At 36.2% G+C, this 20582-nt stretch overlaps 1 long non-coding RNA gene across 1 annotated transcript; it reads right to left on the bottom strand.

Annotated features, from left to right (window-relative positions):
- Nucleotides 1-19096: 19096 nt before the first annotated feature.
- LOC141684444 (uncharacterized) lies at nucleotides 19097-20303 on the bottom strand. The gene is made up of 3 exons (XR_012560638.1): nucleotides 20199-20303; nucleotides 19969-20046; nucleotides 19097-19136 (listed from the first exon to the last, which is right to left on the bottom strand). It is a non-coding gene; the product is annotated as an uncharacterized LOC141684444 (long non-coding RNA).
- Between the last annotated feature and the right edge of the window lie 279 nt (nucleotides 20304-20582).

Below are 20582 nucleotides of genomic sequence, written 5' to 3'. Positions count from 1 at the left end.
TGCCTTTGTCATTCTTCACTTTCTTGTAATTAGGAGATATGTGGCCTCTCTCACAACAGTTGTAGCATTTGACATTAGAATAATCTCCTCTGTCAGACTTTCCTCCCTTGCCTTCAGATTTGCTTAAATTTTTCTTATCAGAACTTGCGCCTTTCCTGGAAAACTTCTTTCCTCTCCTGAATTTCCTGTATGCAATCTTTGTGATTCCCTTCACCATAAGAGCACACAGCTTCATCATCTCTTCATCAGCATCTGTCTCAGATAAGCTTTCAGTTTATGAATCATCAGCATTATCAGAACTTAATGACTCAGAATCAGACTTTATGATGAGAGCTTTTCCCTTGTCTTTTCTTGAAGCAGCAGCTTTAAGGATCTCTTCCTCAGCTTTAAGAGCAACTGTCTTTGACTTTCTCCCATTCCTCTTACTTCTTTGTTCCATCTTAAGTTCATGAGACTTGAGCATTCCATAGATTTCATCAAGAGTTGTCTCCTCAAGAGCATAGTTGTCTCTTATAGTGGTGGCCTTCAAATCCCAGCTTTCAGGGAGAGCTAATAGAAACTTAAGATTTGAATCCTCAAGATCATACTCCTTGTCAACCAGTGACAAGTCATTCAGGAGTTTAACAAATCTATCATATAAATCAGTTAATGACTCATTATGTTTTGAGTCAAAGTGTTCATACTCCTGAGTGAGTATTGTCTTCCTATTTTTCTTGACTGCTTCAGTTCCTTGACACCTTGTTTCCAGAGCATCCCATATCTCATTTGCAGTTTTGCAATTGATTACCCTATTTGACATAACATTGTCAATGACACTATGCAACAAGTGTCTTACCCTTGCATCCTTGGCAATCGATGAGATATCTTCAGCAGTGTACTCACTCTTCTCCTTGGGTACAGACTGTGCTGGTTTGTCAACAACTATAACAGAAAGCTTAGTTGACATATGTGGTCCTTCATAGATTCTGTCAAGATATTCTGGATATGTAGCTTCCAGAAATATAGCCATCTTTACCTTCCATATAGGATACTCAGAAGGTCTCAACATGGGAACCCTAATAGTCTCATATCGACTATGGGTTATTGTCTTTGGAGTTTCCTCAGTTATGTTGGACTTGGTTGGAGTTTTTGGTTCTTCAGACATGATTGTTTTTGGATCTTAAACTGTTTGTGTGTCAACAGAAAGCCCTGATACCACTTGTTAGGTCACACACACTGTAGAAGGGGGTTGAATACAGTGTATAGCACAATCAAGTCGATTTAAAGAACACAGATAACAAATCACAGATCTTATTTAACTCAATAAGTTCTGTTACAATGTGAAACTGTCTTCTCTCAGTGATGAACAAATATCACGAGAGCTGCTAGGGTTACAATAAATAATATTCTCAATAATGATAACATGTATAGTGTAAACCCTATGTCTGTGTTTATATATTACACAGTTACAAGATCTTCTAATTGATATGGAATATAATTCTGCTTCCTAAAATATATCAATCAGATATCTTATTTCACAAGTCTTCTATTCTTCATAGAATTCCTTCTTCATGCACATCTCTTCTTATGTTTGTCTTGATCCTCTTTCCTTTCAATCAACCTTTCCTTTTCTGTTTGTCCTTCAACACTTAAGTTCTGATATCCATCTTCTGATAATTATTTCCTGATAATTTAAGTACTGATATCCTTAAGTTCTGATTCCAGTAAATGTTGATTTCAAGTTAAGTACTGATCCTTCTTGCTAAGTAAGATGTGTAAGACTAAACATGAAATACATAAAACATGACATTATCAAATATATCTAACATTTCCACACTGTTTCCATGATACTTTTGCATCTTTATTTTATTCAAAGTAAAGGTACACTGATTTAGCATATAATTGTTTGGAATGCAATCACGTGTACATAATTTTGCCAGACAAGTGACCTATATGTTAGCTCACAAGTCATTCTCAACTCTTGGACTCCGAATGTCCCCTGATTTGTTCTGCTGATATGTATTTTATTTTGTCAGCAGATAGACATTGAGTGGGTACCAAATTATTTGTCAACTTGCAGATAGACATCCAGTTACAAAATTATATGTTCAGGATATGATTTCTTAATAATTGACTGCTTGTTGAATTTAATTATTCTTGTACTGAACTCATAATAGGATGTACATGAAGACGCTTGTTTAGGAGTAGAGTCAATTGAGTGTTTTACATATTACTAACATTATTTTTTGTTTTTCCAATGTTGTTACAGTGATGGCGTAACTTTAAAGAAACTCTCAGCTGTTACAGTTGAGAGATATGTGTTTTTGTACTTGTAAGAATTCTGGTGAATTCAGTTGAGAAAGTTGTCGGCAACTACAGGTATTTTTAATCCTTTTCAATCCTATAAAAATTATGTTCTTCACCTATGTAAATGGCCAACTTCTTCACAATCATCCAGTAGACCAATAAGATCATACATTCAGAGAAAGATGAATATACTTAAACAGAATGCGGTTCTGTTACCAGGATCTTTTGTCAGGTAGGCAATAGAATAGGATTGCAATAGGATCTTTACCAGACATTTGTTATATTGTATGGAGATCCAAATGACATTCCGGTTTTATCGTATAATGGTGATTCTAAGACATATGGAACTACTCGTAGCGGGACATTGACAGTTAAAGCAACAGCTGATTATTTCATGGCTATTAATGTCAAAATTGTAGTAAGTTAAACACAAATTTGTGTGTATTTTTATATATCCATAATGCAGAGCCAGTATTCTTGAGATACCTAAAGCTAAAAGAATAAATTTAGTATTGCTAAAAAAATGTATTGACTTTTCACACATCTGCATTTTTTTCTATTGATCTTTGAAACTCTATCCTGGCTCATTCATTTGTTTGTTAATTGTTTGAATTGGATAGAATACAACACCGAGGCCGGATGGATGACTTCTGGCACAAGCATTGGCGGTGAGGATGAGTGGAAAAAATGGAGCATACTACAATATGAAAATGCACGGATATCAGGACACTTTATGTGATAATTCGGGGTACCATTTCTTCGAGGACTGTTACATTGAAGGAACTGTTGATTTTATATTTGGCAACTCCAAGTCTTTATTTGAATACAAAACTACATGTGTTGGAGGGGACGACACAAGTAGATGTGATAACAGCACATGTAAACGAAGATCCAAATGCAGACCTTGGATTCTCATTTGTACACTGCTCTGTAACAGGAAACACTACAAAGACCTACTTGGGTAGAACCTGGAGATCACATCCTAAGGTCATTTTCTCGTATACTGAAATTGGTGATATTGTTAATCCTTTAGGCTGGTTATCTCTAAGCAGACCACAGTACAGAAAGTGAGTTAATTTATTTTTATTATTACTGACTTTATTTTTAACAATTTCAATGATTTGTGCTCCTCTAATTGACTTGCACAACGACAAACAATACAATTTGTATGGAGTTAAAAAATATAGTTTAACAAATTAACATTGCTCTTCAGTTGTTTAATTCCAGACTATAACAGATTTTATATCGAGTTTGCATATGTGTGTCGTACATCTTGCAGAGTGCAGGTAAGTTTGTATTTTGTAGATTTCATGCAGGCTGCAAGTGTAACACCCCCAGATCCGGGGTCGGGGATCCGGGTCGTCACGGTCTTTCTTTCCACAATATCACTTCACTTAATTAATAATAAATAACCTTATGCTGTGACCCCACACTAACACACACCACAACCCGTTATAGTCTCAGAGATGAAATTTAAATAAGTACAAGTCTTTGAATCCACAATTTAAAAGTTATTACAACCCAAAATGATTACTTGATAAATTTACAGTTAATTGCCATTATCTGCCACAAGTTATAATTATACATAATTGATTCTCAAAAGTAGATGGTCTGATCTACAATAGATCTACCTCTGCAGCTATAGCAGCTACAACATCAACGGGAAGACGCGGGACGCTTCCCACGCGCTTGCGCTGGGTCTGCTGGAGTCTGGCCATCTTTCCTAACTGTTGTTGTGTGATGAAGAAATAAAGCAAGGGTGAGCAGCAAGCCCACCAAAATAATATGTATAATGATTTACAATATATGAGCCTACTCATAATACTCATGAAAGTCTTGGTCAAAAGAAATGAACCAAGTTTGATATCTTAATGCGATGAAGTCGCAAAATATTCAGTATATATACATATATACTTTTCAAAATATTGAAAGTCCTCTTCCATGCATAATATACACAAAATCCCAGTGTATAACTGTATATATAAAAAAAATATCGTTGCAAGGTGATCTCATACATCTAACCTTGTCTCAACGTTTTTCTGAAAATCTTTGTCATTCATAAGACAATTATTAACTAGATATAAGTTTAAAAGATGAGGTTACCAAATACCCCAATATACTTATATCTTTCCCAATACTACTTGAACTACCACCGTTCCAGTTATAATCAGTTTCAAAAGTTCATCACATAGATGAGACTACAAGACAAGATTTGAATAGTTTCAATCTTTGAAATATTATTGAATGAAAAAGTTATGAGATACTTTATTTAGTCCCGATATATATATATCCACATATATATATCTCTAAAACATTTCCTGGAACCTCTGTTATGTAAAGTATGAACAGAGTTGCAATATCCAATGAATTTGGAAGGAAAAGAAAACCTTTGGCATAAACCAGATGTCTTGCTGATCAGGCAAAGATACCCATAAGTAACCTTTTCTACTAGTAGATGGACGAATTCCCCACTGGTCATCACCCTGGCCGCATTAGGACCTATGCTGGACTGCCACTCAGCCACTTATGCATTTGATGGACTCCCACTGAGCCACTTACACTATCATGGACGCCCACTGAGCCCATGTTACTTATGCCGACTCAATAGATGGACTTACTTCCCGAACGTTGGGTAAGTAATCAATTCATTTACCAAAACTGCAACCTTGTTGCGAATATAAAATACACCACAGAGCCGGATCCCTCAGGTTTTAAGCGAGTATTTAAATCCCCTTAAAAAGGAAGATCTTAAATATAAAAATGAGTTTTGGGATCCGCTCTAACTTTTAAAAATCATTTTGAAGACTCGAAAACACTTTATAGAGTGTTTGGAGTAAAGCTGATTTAATGAAGTAAATCAGTCCCCAGAATATTTAGAAAATGACTGAATATTATTAATTAAATAATATTCCCATAAAGAATAATCTTTATAAAAATAATTGAAGTAGAAGTATTAAAATTTATACTTGAAACGAGTATTAAATAACCACAGATATACTTATATGAAAGTATTATCTTCATTTGAATAATCGAAAATAAGTTTGATTATCGAAACATTATTCTTTAATAAAATACAGAATATATCTCAGCAAATAATCGGAGTCATAGATCCTCAAATGAATATTCAAATAATATTCATTAAATAATATAAACTGAGTCATAAGCCCTCGAATGAATATTCAAGTAATATTCAATAAATAATATAAACTGAGTCATAAGCCCTCGAATGAATACTCAAAATAATATTCAATTAAGTAATATAAAGTTATCGAATAACCCTTATTCGATTAATAGTTTTGAAAACTATAACCACATATATATATAAATATATATATACATATATACAAAATCTACTCGGGATCCTCGACTCCCGGTTTTAGAAATATGTTTTCACCTTTTGGGTCCCTATACTAAGGGTATATGCAAATTACCGCTATCCTCTAGCATAGGTATTATCAACTGAACCAACAGATATATATGGCAAGAATACGAAACAGGCATGCATATGTATACCATATCAGCATGCTTCAATATATCGCAACATTTGCTAATTAACCAACATGCATCTATCGCAAGATAATGCACATACATATATACATCACAACAACAGTATAACGGATAGAAAACTTGCCTGAGTGCTCCCGAATAGACTTATCCTTAGAGTGGATCCGATAACCTATGAACAACAACATAAGTCGGAATTAAACCCCGGTCGCTTAAGAAACTAGACTTTAACCATTTAGAGTCCTAACGTTCCCTTTCGCGCTTAACGGTTTACTTAAGTCGCTCGAGTACTCTCGGCTCCACCATTTTTAATAATTTAACCTTTATGAGTTTTAAGGCGATTCCTTCGCGAGTGTCTTACCAACTGCCTAACACACTTACCATAAATGTTTCATACATTAATTAACCCTTTTTGGTCTTTAACCTATGTTTCAAAGTAAGGCGAGGGGAAAAGTTTCGTTCGCGAAACGCCGTTACTTGAAACGGTCGTTTCTCCTAAACCGTGCATCGGAATCGAACGAACTACATATCAAAACGAAGCTCGTAACATGAGCTACCTAAACATGGCAGTGGTCACAATCTAGCAGGGGGTCCTCGGGTCCTAATGTTATGCACAAAACAGTCTAAAGAAAATCGGACGTTACGACGGCTATGTTTACGCGATTACCAATATTTATACCACTCCAATTCTTTACCAATTCACTACAAACCACCCAACCATCATCAATACCTCAAACACAACTTATATCAAGGCAAAGTCAGTCCATAATCTCAAGGTTTTCCAACTTATTCAACCACAAACATGATCTACTAACCATAACTTAAGATTCATTAACCATTAACCAAGATTCATATCCAAAATCACCACAAATCCAACCAAACTATCTAACATACATGGATCTTGCTATACATACATGGATATTTCTATATATACATTAATCCATCCATAAACTCATCAAAACTCAAAGTTCAAACTATAAGTTAAAGGTGAAAGTTGTTTATACCTCCTTGAAGCTTCCTAACACAACCCAAGAGCTTTGAATGCCTAAAAGAACCTTGATCCTTGCTTGTATAACCTTAATCTTTCATAAAAATTCAAGAAAACTAAAGTTATTTCTTGAAGGTTACTATTCACCATCTTCTTCCTTGATTTATTGGAAGAGATTGTGAAGGAATTAGGAGCTTAAACTTATAGCATATCCATATCTATGTACAAGGAAGCTTAGATAATTACCTTGTGATTTAACAATGCTTGGAACTTGATTTTTGAAATTCTTGCCCTTGAAAAAGATGAAAAGCCGAGAGCAAGATGATGAGAATGAAATGATTTTGTGTTTTTTGATTTGTTTGGCTTAGCTTGGTTGTTTTTTGTTTTGTTTTTGGTTAATTACCTTAATAACCTTATATTTGGGTGGTTATAAACCAACCACACCTCCTCCTTCCCTATGTCATGCTTACATCACATTGCTATGTCATCCTCCCTTCCTTGTCCTCTTCTCATTGGTTGGGTGACATCACTTCCTCTAATCCCTTTGCTTAACTTCCTAATTGTTTGCCTAATGACCGCTGATCTGTTATACGGTTCGCTTAACTTTCGTTTTCATTTATCGTTTGAAGGATCATACCCGGGATCTTATTACTTAGGTTCCCTTAACCTTTCTCAATACATTATATTCCTTTTTATGATCCTCTCTTATAATCCTTTAATTTAAATCCTTTTTATCCTGTTACCTTTTTCTCAATTCTTTCCGTATCTAGTGGATTTCCGGGAAAAATCAAAGTGTTCGGAATTGGATTCTGACGATCTTTACATACACTTATATCCCATATAAAGTACTAATAAAATCTCAGAATATCCATATCAGAACCCCTACATAGTGTGGCATGAAAAGTTTTCTCATTCAGCAAAAACACTATTCATAAGGGTTTCAAAATTTCTCAAAAATTGGGGTTATTACAGTCTCCCCTCCTTAAAAGGATTCCGTCCCGGAATCAGATAGAAAACAAATGGGGATACTTTCTTAGCATTACATTTTCTAATTCTCGAGTCAATTTTCCCACATTGTGGTTCTACCACCAAACTCTGCCTAGTTTGATAATCCTTCTCCTAAGCACTTGTTCCTTTTTCACTCTATAACCCTTCCTGGTTGCTCCATATAGGTTACGTCGGGTTGCATATCTATGCGCTCATATGCCTCTATTTATCTGGCATCTGAATTACGCTTCCTTAACATTGATACGTGAAACACGTTACGACCTGCTACATGTTCGGGGTTAGGGCTAGCTCATATGCTAACTTCCCAAACGTCTTAATATATCCAAGGGTCCAACAAATTGTAGACTTAGCTTTCCTTTCTTTCCGAACCTCATCAATCCTTTCCAAGGGATACCTATAACATTACTAGGTCCCCTATTTCATACTCTTTATCCTTTCGTGTCAAATCAACATACTTATCATGTCCATCTTGGGCTACTACCAGCCGTCCTCTGATTAGATCTATCATATCCTTGGTCCTTTGGACTACTGCGGGTCCGAGCATCTTGCGCTCTACAACTTCATCCTAACATAAGGGAGATCGACATTGTCTTCCCTCAAGGATCTCATAAGGTGACACCTCGATACTGACATATGATCTATTGTCGTAAGAAAACTCAACCCGTGTTAAGTGATCATTCCAATTTCTTTCAAGTCTATTGCACAGACTCTCATTATAGCTTTTGCTTCTCACTACCCATCCTTTTTCCCAGTTCGTAGTCGCTACTATCTTCCGTTCCTAATATTATACTGGTTATACTTTTGCTCGTTAGCGTTCTATAACCTTTTAATAACCACGTCAACCTTTGTATTACGAATGTGTTCCCATTCTGAATACCACCATAACTTTATTACTCCTTTTTCAGTTGTTTCCATTTTCCAAAATTTGATCAATCAAATAGAAGTAAAGGAATTTGTTGAGAGATCACTATGATCATGAACACTTGTTATATCGCATAGTTAGTACAGAAGGTGGCCAGCCTTTAGTACTTGACAAGCAATTAAACAATAGCTGGTATCCTACTCGGCTTCTATCACACAGATAGATAGTCATTCGGCAATACCTCCCCTTCTGGAAGGGTTGTTCTTCTCAGCTTACATGAAATGAAAAGAAGAGAAAAGAACGAATTGAAGAGAATTGTATATTCATAAAAAAAAATTTATTGCCATAAAATATCTGGCTTGGAATCTACCTCTGAACTATAGAGGTTTGTCATAGAAGAACAAAACATATATGTATTTATATCAACATCAAGTATTATAGCATCGCATTTCACGTGCCTAAATATTTTCGCTATCCCGTCCATCATTCTATGGACCCATGCACTTCCTCGAGCTTATACACAATTACCTTTGAAACTCCCTCGACATCGAAAATCGAATCTGGGATCTCATTCTAGACATCATCGTTACTTGAATTCTATGCTTGCACCGCAACCTTCCTCGTATAATAATACGACTCTCTATTGATAAGAAAGAATAATAATTCACTAGGTAGATACTCTACTTAATTAGTCTATCAATGATAACTTATACACTACCACGACCCGATTAGTGGTACTCAATCTCAACACCCATTCCGATACAACTCTCATGGTTGTAATCAGCTCATTACTCGCAGAATCATTGCTGCCTTACTATGGTCCACCACTGACCTACTGTCGTCATTCACTTTCCATGAAATCTTAATATCTAACCATATGGAGTCCATACATGACATATCTAATTCTCCTAAGGAGTTAACATAACCACCAATCACAATTCATGAAGAATACTCCAAACTCTGACGTACTTTCATGACATGAAGCAGATAAAATTGCAGAAGAGTTTCAATCAAAGCAACGATAGCAGGTTAATACCATTCTTAATCATACGCCCTAAATAGAAGAATTAACTCAAGGGTTCATCTAGTCCTTTTTGAAACATGGTTCTGGCTTATTTCAAGATAGGACCTTCTAAGATAGATAGCCCGTTCATGGCGATTACACGAATTAAACCTTTACCAACTACTATTACGGTTGGGTATTGCACAGTCATCAGAAGGAATGTCAATCTTCCAAACCATAATATAACCTTCTTAGCTTTAACCATCATCACTGTATTCCTTTGGCACAAGCGCCTATAATTATCCTCTTACCTTTAAAGTGTCGGCCACCTCTTTGGCCTTTCCTGATAGTAAAATTTCCTTAAAGTCAATGTCATTTTAACCACCTCCAAATAAATTTTCTACCTCATTTCAATCACAGCTTATGTGAAGATGTTTTCCTTAACATCTGATGAGTAAAAAAAAAATCACCATTTTTCCATAAGTTATTGCCTCAGTCTTTAGAGGTTAATCACTGTCACGACTGACTCTCAATCATACTTAGAACATCTTTTATCTTAAGTCCTAATTGCCCTGAACAATTTCGACCATTACTGGTTCGATCCATACTTTCTCGTGGTTTAACACGTGCCCCACTTGGCATCATTATAATTACGTCATATTTCCTTTATCAATATTTCTATTCTTGAGAATTTTGAATATTACCTTTCTTTCTTGTAAAACCTCTTAGGTTATTTTTGAATCGTTCCTCCTGTATTCCCTAGATACAGGGCATATCAAGATACCATTTATTAATACCAGAATCATTGTCTATATACTTCTGAAAAATTTCTCCACTGATTCTTAAAGGTTGTTATTACCTTAATCCTTTCCAATTCATACTGTCAAAACTCATACTATCCCTATTAAGGGTGAAATGCCAACCTTTATGCATTCCCCTAGGATTCATTTTAAGTTACTGATGTTTTATCCTTAATTCCACCTTTAAAAAAGTACATGCATCCTTCCATGGATAAATTAAGTCATATATCCCTGATAAGGGTGTCTTATTCAATTATTCCCATCTCGATAGTATATGCCGAATTTCACAATAACATCTGTATTCAAAATGAGGTCAATCAATATGGCCTCCAAAAGATAACAACGGTTATCCGCTTTTATTGCCTAAATTGGGTAACGATAACAAGGGTGTTCTGGAAGATATTGGTCGTGTTCAACGTGAACTTCTTCTTAATAATTCCTTATTTACTTTTGTTGTTTATCTCAACAGTCATCTCAATGTTGGGATATCTTTCATACCTGGCGTCTCCCTTTATGGGTATCACGCCACCGGTCTTACACTTCATATTCTTGAAGGTCACTTCCTTCATCCAATTTTCCTAATTTCTTACTTTCTTGACTCCTCAGTCCATCCACGTTTCCTTATTAATCAATCGATCTATCTCAAAGTTTCATCGAATACTGTCAACTTCAAGGGAATTAACTATACGTATCGCTTACGCCTTCAAACCTTGAATTTATCTCATGATCAGTCACCATCGCGCTGATGATGACACACTTCTCTATATTTATTGCAAGGGTTTCTTAGGGTTTCCCATACCTAACTCCCTTATCACTTCTCAACTCTATTTCCTTTATATCCCTTTATACTCCTACCCTTTTCAGTCTTTTATTTTCATTTCCATTACAACCACAACATAAGCATTAATTTCAAACATATCGTCATTCTAGATTCGTGTCCTCAGAACGAATCTTGACAACTTTTACAACTTAGATTCATAATTTATCATACTCGTCTGCCTTTGTTCTGGCTCTAAAGCTTTTACACTATCTCCATAACCTTGGGAATTACTTTCCCGAAAACAATTGACTAAACTTTAATCAGTTTATTATAATCTCTGGCTCCATGCCTTTCTTGGTCTTTCACCAGCGGGTGGTCTCTCCCTTAGGAGGGTAAGTGACAAAAACAGTCTTTTGTGATTCGTCAATCATTTAGAATCTCCAATAATTCCTATATTTCCTTTAGCCAGGCTCTTGCCTCGGCTGGGTCAGCTTGTTCCATGGAACTCTGAGAGCTTAGCGACTTAAAGGTCCTGAAAGAATTTCTCACCGCACTGTCTCCTCAGGGTGGTGGTTGGGGATAATAGTCTAAGTTCTTTTTAGACAGGTCCATGAATTTCCGTATAGGAGTACCGTCTTGGGTCTCCTTTCCTTACTCGACTTTCTGTTTCCTTAGTATGAAATGTTTCATCCTACTCCCCATAATTGGGGTCATCTTTTAATTTAAAATCCTCATTTTCCACTCCATTATGTCATGGGTTCCTTCTATCTTGATGGCGACCTCCCTGACTATCACGTTCAGGGTTTGCTCTAAATCTTATTCCTCAAACTAGCTTTCATCTAAGATCTCATCTTTAAGCTCTTGAACTTTCGGAACCCAAATTCTATAGGAATACCTCATTATTCCCTTATCATATTTCTCAGTATTAATCTCATATTTATTTGTTGGCTCTCTGCCTTCATTCATAACTTTTTCTGGCACAATATGATCTTTTCCAATAATTCGGGCTGTATTGCTATCTCAAACAGCTTTTCGGTACCGGCTCCGGTTACCTTCACTACTATTTCTATTTTCTCAAAATCTCTTATAAACTCTCCCAAAGACATTATCATCTTGAGTCTCTCCTTTTTACTAAGGGCATCAGCCACCACATTGGCTTTCCCCGAATGATAAAGAATCTCCCAATCATAATTCTTGATTAGCTCTAACCGCCTCCTCTGGCGTATGTTGAGCTCTTTCTACGTAAGAATGTACTAGAGCACTTATGGCTTAGGTAATTCTCGCACTTTTCTCCATACAAGTAGTGCCTCCAATCTTTAGGGTAAAACTATTGCCACGAGCCTAAGCTCATGGGCGGGGATATCGAATTTCATATTACCTTAATTGTCTTGACGCAGATGCGATTATCTTGCTGTGCTCAGAAGCACCCTAATTCCTTATGCGAAGCGTCACTTACAAATCACAAAATCTCCTTTTTCCATCCGGCAACGCCAACATAGGGGCCGTCACCAACCTTTGCTTCAGTTCTTAAAAGCTGTTCTCACATTTCTCTGTCTATTCGAACTTCTCAGTCTTACGAGTAAGCCGCGTTAAAGGGGCTACTATCTTTACAACTTGAACGAACCTCCGGTAGTGACCGGCCAATCCTACCTCTGGTAGTCGACCAAACCATGGTCATCAATTCATCAGTGGTCCTTTATCCAATCCTGTCAGGATCCTCCATGGGATCCTCCTCAACAACTATCCCTTCTAGGACAACATCCTCAACCGCTAAATCCTCAATATCAACATCATCCGGTCCTGCATTAGGACACTCTATCGGATCCACAATCCGATCTCCAATTAGTAATAAAATATCATCGCGATGTTGCTCCTCAACCTCAGGGTTCGGAGTCCCGCTACCATATACGATAACGAACTACGCTCCTATCACGATATTTATAAGGGTTCCCATAAGGGTTTTAACTGTCAGTACTACGTTAGGTAGCCCGACTATGAACTTGGCAAGAGTTCTTATTATCTTAGTGAACTTATTATCTTAACGTCCCATCATCTCTGAGGTTTATAACGCTTAGCTCTGATACCATTTCTGTAACACCCCCAGATCCGGGGTCGGGGATCCGGGTCGTCACGGTCTTTCTTTCCACAATATCACTTCACTTAATTAATAATAAATAACCTTATGCTGTGACCCCACACTAACACACACCACAACCCGTTATAGTCTCAGAGATGAAATTTAAATAAGTACAAGTCTTTGAATCCACAATTTAAAAGTTATTACAACCCAAAATGATTACTTGATAAATTTACAGTTAATTGCCATTATCTGCCACAAGTTATAATTATACATAATTGATTCTCAAAAGTAGATGGTCTGATCTACAATAGATCTACCTCTGCAGCTATAGCAGCTACAACATCAACGGGAAGACGCGGGACGCTTCCCACGCGCTTGCGCTGGGTCTGCTGGAGTCTGGCCATCTTTCCTAACTGTTGTTGTGTGATGAAGAAATAAAGCAAGGGTGAGCAGCAAGCCCACCAAAATAATATGTATAATGATTTACAATATATGAGCCTACTCATAATACTCATGAAAGTCTTGGTCAAAAGAAATGAACCAAGTTTGATATCTTAATGCGATGAAGTCGCAAAATATTCAGTATATATACATATATACTTTTCAAAATATTGAAAGTCCTCTTCCATGCATAATATACACAAAATCCCAGTGTATAACTGTATATATAAAAAAAATATCGTTGCAAGGTGATCTCATACATCTAACCCTGTCTCAACGTTTTTCTGAAAATCTTTGTCATTCATAAGACAATTATTAACTAGATATAAGTTTAAAAGATGAGGTTACCAAATACCCCAATATACTTATATCTTTCCCAATACTACTTGAACTACCACCGTTCCAGTTATAATCAGTTTCAAAAGTTCATCACATAGATGAGACTACAAGACAAGATTTGAATAGATTCAATCTTTGAAATATTATTGAATGAAAAAGTTATGAGATACTTTATTTAGTCCCGATATATATATATCCACATATATATCTCTAAAACATTTCCTGGAACCTCTGTTATGTAAAGTATGAACAGAGTTGCAATATCCAATGAATTTGGAAGGAAAAGAAAACCTTTGGCATAAACCAGATATCTTGCTGATCAGGCAAAGATACCCATAAGTAACCTTTTCTACTAGTAGATGGACGAATTCCCCACTGGTCATCACCCTGGCCGCATTAGGACCTATGCTGGACTGCCACTCAGCCACTTATGCATTTGATGGACTCCCACTGAGCCACTTACACTATCATGGACGCCCACTGAGCCCATGTTGCTTATGCCGACTCAATAGATGGACTTACTTCCCGAACGTTGGGTAAGTAATCAATTCATTTACCAAAACTGCAACCTTGTTGCGAATATAAAATACACCACAGAGCCGGATCCCTCAGGTTTTAAGCGAGTATTTAAATCCCCTTAAAAAGGAAGATCTTAAATATAAAAATGAGTTTTGGGATCCGCTCTAACTTTTAAAAATCATTTTGAAGACTCGAAAACACTTTATAGAGTGTTTGGAGTAAAGCTGATTTAATGAAGTAAATCAGTCCCCAGAATATTTAGAAAATGACTGAATATTATTAATTAAATAATATTCCCATAAAGAATAATCTTTATAAAAATAATTGAAGTAGAAGTATTAAAATTTATACTTGAAACGAGTATTAAATAACCACAGATATACTTATATGAAAGTATTATCTTCATTTGAATAATCGAAAATAAGTTTGATTATCGAAACATTATTCTTTAATAAAATACAGAATATATCTCAGCAAATAATCGGAGTCATAGATCCTCAAATGAATATTCAAATAATATTCATTAAATAATATAAACTGAGTCATAAGCCCTCGAATGAATATTCAAGTAATATTCAATAAATAATATAAACTGAGTCATAAGCCCTCAAATGAATACTCAAAATAATATTCAATTAAGTAATATAAAGTTATCGAATAACCCTTATTCGATTAATAGTTTTGAAAACTATAACCATATATATATATAAATATATATATACATATATACAAAATCTACTCGGGATCCTCGACTCCCGGTTTTAGAAATATGTTTTCACCTTTTGGGTCCCTATACTAAGGGTATATGCAAATTACCGCTATCCTCTAGCATAGGTATTATCAACTGAACCAACAGATATATATGGCAAGTAGTGGTGGCCAGTTGGGCGGTCCGGGCGGTTCGGGCCGGGCCGCCGGCGGGTTCGGTTCACTGATCTCAGGCACTGAACCGGCACTATCAGGTAACGAATCGGGCTCGGGCCGGGTTTGAACCGTGAATACAGGATTCGTAACCGGACCGTAAGAATTCGTGAACCGGGCCGTGCGGGTTGAATACGAACCGGGCCGTGCGGGTTGAGCCGTGTGAACCGGGCTTGTACGGATTGAAATACCGAACTGGGCTGGGCTGGGCTGGGCTGGGCTGGGCTGGGCTGGGCGGGTTGAATTACGAATTCGTAATAGAAATGAGTAATCAATTAATAAAAAATAAATAACAAAATGTAACATTATTTTCTATTATGTCACATAATTTATTCAAAATATTATAGTTGTAATCAATTAATTTTATTATTTTAAATTTTTGGTTAAAAAGAGGACGGTACCTCTTATAAATTTTATTAATTTAAAAAAATATTTTATTACAAATGATGTGAGAGGACTCCTCTCTCTCTAAAAAACGGAACAAACCGTATCAAACATTAAAAAATTACAAATCAAATGATTTTAAAACTTAAAAAAAAATTACATTAAATATTTTGTTCTAAAGTTGTTCGCTAGTTGAGGTTCCCGATTCGGATGAAGTATCCATTGTCATCCATGGCTCGTCGTCATCGTCGGAGTCTTCTTTTCTTCCTTGTTGTCTTTTATCGGCTTGATCCCAATCTTTTTTGCAAACTAAAATTTTTACAACGTCTGGCGCAAGACTGGTTCTCTTCTCATCTAACACTCTTTTGCCTGCACTAAAAGCGGACTCGGACGCAATTGTAGAAGCTGGGACAACTAAAATATCCTTTGCAATTTTTGCTAAAACCGGAAATTGTAACTCATGATTCTTCCACCATGTTAGTATATCAAAATCATCATTTAACTCATAACTATATGAAAAAAATTCGTGAACCATACTAGTGGCAGAAGAAGGTACGGTAGATGACTGGGAAATTCTACATTTTTGTTTTTTGGTTAGTATAGATGAAATGGTACTACTAAACCTACTAGAAGTATTACTACTCTTTGGTGGTATAGTACTTTGAGTTTTTGGAGCATACATATCTATAAGACGAAACAACAAATTTAAACAATTAGTTACATATAAAACATGATTATATGAAACTCCTAACACAGCATAATAATGTTCTAACATATTTTCTAAACCTTCCTTCCTAACACCGGGATCAAGAAGACATGCAATACCATAAATATACGGAAATTCGGTAAAGTATTCGATCCATTTAATTTTCATATCCTTAATAATATCACTAAAATTATCATTTTCTTCGTATTCCTTTAAAGTAGTAACAATACTAACACATTCAATGATACAATGGTGTACATTTGGTTCATAAACATAAGAAAAAACTTTAGTAGCATGCGCAAAACAATAAAGTATGTCACGTACAGTAGATGCTAATTCCCAATCTTCCTCGGTAATAATTCCTCCTTCGTATTGGTGAATTGGATCGTCGTTATATAAGATGGTAATAATGGGTTTATATTTAATTGCTTCAACAAGTAATTTATATGTCGAACTCCATCTTGTAGGACAATCGATACCCCATTTTTTCGGCCTTAGTCCATTTTCTTTACACAATTTCTTGTACCTAGACCTATATTTACCCGCCAAACGTAGATACTTAATTACCTTCCTAATAGGTTCTAATAAATTAGTTATTTGTTGAATTCCTACTTGAGCCGTTAAGTTAACTATGTGAGCACAACATCTAATGTGTAAAAATACTCCATCTAAAACTAAAGGAATTTCGGTCCTAATATAATTAATACATTTGTTGTTATTAGCAGCATTATCTAAGGAAATTGTGAATACCTTGTTAAACAAATTAAATTCTTTAATTGTATCTAAAATTCTAGACATAATATTATAACCGGTGTGTGATTCGTCCATAACATCAAATGCAATAATTCGTTTTTGTAACATGTAATCGACACCAATCCAATGAACGGTAACACATATATAAGGCTCACCTTGACTCGAACTCCAACAATCACTAGTTAACGAAACCATACCATCAAATTCTCGAAAAAATTCAATTAATTGTACTCTAGCGCAATGATATTGTGTTATTGTGTGCCGTTTTAGTGTGTTTCTAGGAATTTTTCTAAATGCCGGATTTATCGTAGTTTTCATCATATATTCTAAATTATCACTCTCACCGTGAGAAAATGGTAACTCGTCTAGTGTAACAAAAGTAGCAAAACTTTCTATCATTCTATCTCTACTATAGGAAAAAGGCATACCTTCACCTCCCGTTGATGTCATAAAACCACCGAGTTGCGATTGTTGTGGACCTCTTCGTGCTTCTCCGCTTTCGTGACTCGCCTTCGTAATAGAGTGAATATTCTCCAAATGTCGGTTTAGTGTTCCCGTGCCGGTACCTCGAGCGTAACTAAATGGTTGATGTGGTCTACCATTTTGTACACAAATCAAACAATGTACTTTAAATCTATTCGGATTATCCGGCACAACTTCTTTCGAAAAATATGTCCAAACGTGCGATGATTGTCTCGAACTCGTAGCACCTACAGAAATTTACAAAATGAATAAAATTAGTTAACGAATTTACAAATTACAAATCGAATAAAATTTAATATTTAAAGTCAAATTACAAATCGAATAAACTTTGTAAACTGAAATTTATAAAAATTATTTTACAAAAATCGAATAAAAACAATCAACAATATATATAAAAACCAAAAACACACAAAAATAAACAGGAAAATGAAATACCTTCTTCGGTATTAAACGTGGATCCGGGTCGAGGCGGTAGCATCGAAGTCACCGGAGTTGAACCTTGAGAAGAAATACTCCCTCTGCCTTGTTCCATTTTTCTGAGTTAGTTGATTTGTGAATTGAATTGCTGTGAATCTGTGAATTTGTGAATTGAATTGCTGTGAATTAAATTGTTGTTGAAGCTCTGAAGATCGGAGAAGAAATGGAGAAATAAAGTCGGAGAAGAAATGGAGAAACTATAACTAATTGCTGTGAATTTTGATTGTTGTTGTATGTACATATTTATAAGCTGAGAGTGAGATTTTAGGAACGTTGGAGTGCAGACGACCGTTGGAGGAGGAGTGCAGACGACCGTTGGAGGAGGAGGTTGCAACTTGCAGAGTACCGTTGAAGAACGGCGCGTGATGCACACCCGTGCGGGCCGTGCGGGCTGTGCGGGCTGTGCGGGTTGCACAGTTCGTGCGGCTCACGCGGGCTTCGCCTGTGCGGGTCGTGCGGGTTAGTGCCGGTTCCGGGTTTTTAAAATTAAATTCGTATTCGGTTCGCTTATTTCGGCGGGTTGTGCGGGTTTGAACCGGCCCGAATCGGGCCGAATAATTTACGGTTTCCGTACGAGCCGGTCCCGAATGTGCGGTTCGAACCCGCACATTTGGCCAGCTCTAATGGCAAGAATACGAAACAGGCATGCATATGTATACCATATCAGCATGCTTCAATATATCGCAACATTTGCTAATTAACCAACATGCATCTATCGCAAGATAATGCACATACATATATACATCACAACAACAGTATAACGGATAGAAAACTTGCCTGAGTGCTCCCGAATAGACTTATCCTTAGAGTGGATCCGATAACCTATGAACAACAACATAAGTCGGAATTAAACCCCGGTCGCTTAAGAAACTAGACTTTAACCATTTAGAGTCCTAACGTTCCCTTTCGCGCTTAACGGTTTACTTAAGTCGCTCGAGTACTCTCGGCTCCACCATTTTTAATAATTTAACCTTTACGAGTTTTAAGGCGATTCCTTCGCGAGTGTCTTACCAACTGCCTAACACACTTACCATAAATGTTTCATACATTAATTAACCCTTTTTGGTCTTTAACCTATGTTTCAAAGTAAGGCGAGGGGAAAAGTTTCGTTCGCGAAACGCCGTTACTTGAAACGGTCGTTTCTCCTAAACCGTGCATCGGAATCGAACGAACTACATATCAAAACGAAGCTCGTAACATGAGCTACCTAAACATGGCAGTGGTCACAATCTAGCAGGGGGTCCTCGGGTCCTAATGTTATGCACAAAACAGTCTAAAGAAAATCGGACGTTACGACGGCTATGTTTACGCGATTACCAATATTTATACCACTCCAATTCTTTACCAATTCACTACAAACCACCCAACCATCATCAATACCTCAAACACAACTTATATCAAGGCAAAGTCAGTCCATAATCTCAAGGTTTTCCAACTTATTCAATCACAAACATGATCTACTAACCATAACTTAAGATTCATTAACCATTAACCAAGATTCATATCCAAAATCACCACAAATCCAACCAAACTATCTAACATACATGGATCTTGCTATACATACATGGATATTTCTATATATACATTAATCCATCCATAAACTCATCAAAACTCAAAGTTCAAACTATAAGTTAAAGGTGAAAGTTGTTTATACCTCCTTGAAGCTTCCTAACACAACCCAAGAGCTTTGAATGCCTAAAAGAACCTTGATCCTTACTTGTATAACCTTAATCTTTCATAAAAATTCAAGAAAACTAAAGTTATTTCTTGAAGGTTACTATTCACCATCTTCTTCCTTGATTTATTGGAAGAGATTGTGAAGGAATTAGGAGCTTAAACTTATAGCATATCCATATCTATGTACAAGGAAGCTTAGATAATTACCTTGTGATTTAACAATGCTTGGACTTGATTTTTGAAATTCTTGCCCTTGAAAAAGATGAAAAGCCGAGAGCAAGATGATGAGAATGAAATGATTTTGTGTTTTTTGATTTGTTTGGCTTAGCTTGGTTGTTTTTTGTTTTGTTTTTGGTTAATTACCTTAATAACCTTATATTTGTGTGGTTATAAACCAACCACACCTCCTCCTTCCCTATGTCATGCTTACATCACATTGCTATGTCATCCTCCCTTCCTTGTCCTCTTCTCATTGGTTGGGTGACATCACTTCCTCTAATCCCTTTGCTTAACTTTCTAATTGTTTGCCTAATGACCGCTGATCTGTTATACGGTTCGCTTAACTTTCGTTTTCATTTATCGTTTGAAGGA

This window comes from Apium graveolens, chromosome 9, assembly GCF_009905375.1.
Source record: "Apium graveolens cultivar Ventura chromosome 9, ASM990537v1, whole genome shotgun sequence".
NCBI lineage: Eukaryota > Viridiplantae > Streptophyta > Magnoliopsida > Apiales > Apiaceae > Apium > Apium graveolens.
Note: the sequence above shows the minus strand (reverse complement) of the source record. Positions and strands in the feature narration are given on the sequence as shown.